The sequence below is a fragment of the Pteropus vampyrus genome, unplaced genomic scaffold (genome assembly GCF_000151845.1).
Source record: "Pteropus vampyrus isolate Shadow unplaced genomic scaffold, Pvam_2.0 Scaffold13, whole genome shotgun sequence".
In the NCBI taxonomy this organism is placed as follows: Eukaryota; Metazoa; Chordata; class Mammalia; order Chiroptera; family Pteropodidae; genus Pteropus; species Pteropus vampyrus.
In genome coordinates, this window is record NW_011888794.1 from 4,766,404 (window position 1) to 4,767,248 (window position 845).

The window sequence follows — 845 nt, forward strand, 5'->3', positions numbered from 1 at the left end:
ATGAACATCACAGTACTAACAAGTGTTTGCCACTTAGTCTTACTCTCAGAATAAAATTTTTCTAATTTTTACTGGTTTCTTGTGGGTTCCAAGTTTCTAAACAATAAACTCCTATTTAAAAAATTTTTTAATTTAGAAATTTCTAAACAATAAACTCCTATTTAAATTTTTTTTAATTTAGAAATTTTAGACCTTATTTATTGCCATCATGTTATGGTAAATGGAGATCATTACTGTTTCAGCTCATCATTTACTTGTCCCTGTATTCTGTAATTGCATTCCAATTTTAATTAATCATTAGTACGTGTTTACATTATTATTACTATATAAATACTGTACAATACTGAACAAAATGCTATATTTTTTGCTCGCAGCAGTGTCTCTGTTCCCTTCACATTTGTTTTGTTGTGGTAGTTATTTTCTTTTTTTTTCTTGTTAGAGAACTTTCTGAAATACTGGTGATTTTTGCTGTCATTTAAGCTACTTCATATTCAAAAGTCAAAAATAAAAGGTTGTCTAAAAGTTTGCTTTCAGAGGAAATCCCCAAGTACTTCCAGGTTAAGGTGATGAGAGTGAGAGATTCTCTGTCAAGGAACCTCCAAACACCAGCAAGTACAGTTGAGTTCTCTGCTTTGTGAGTCTAGCTGTCTTCTTTCCAGAAGCCAATCTCTTGGCTGCTGTCATTCAGTGTATGAAAAGTACAATGACTAATGTCTTCCAATTGATTTTTTCTATTTCTGTAAAAAGTGCCGATGAAATTTTTATAGCAGATACATTGAACCTGTAGGTTGCTTTGAGTACTATGGATATTTTAACAATATTAAATCTTTCAATCCATGAACATA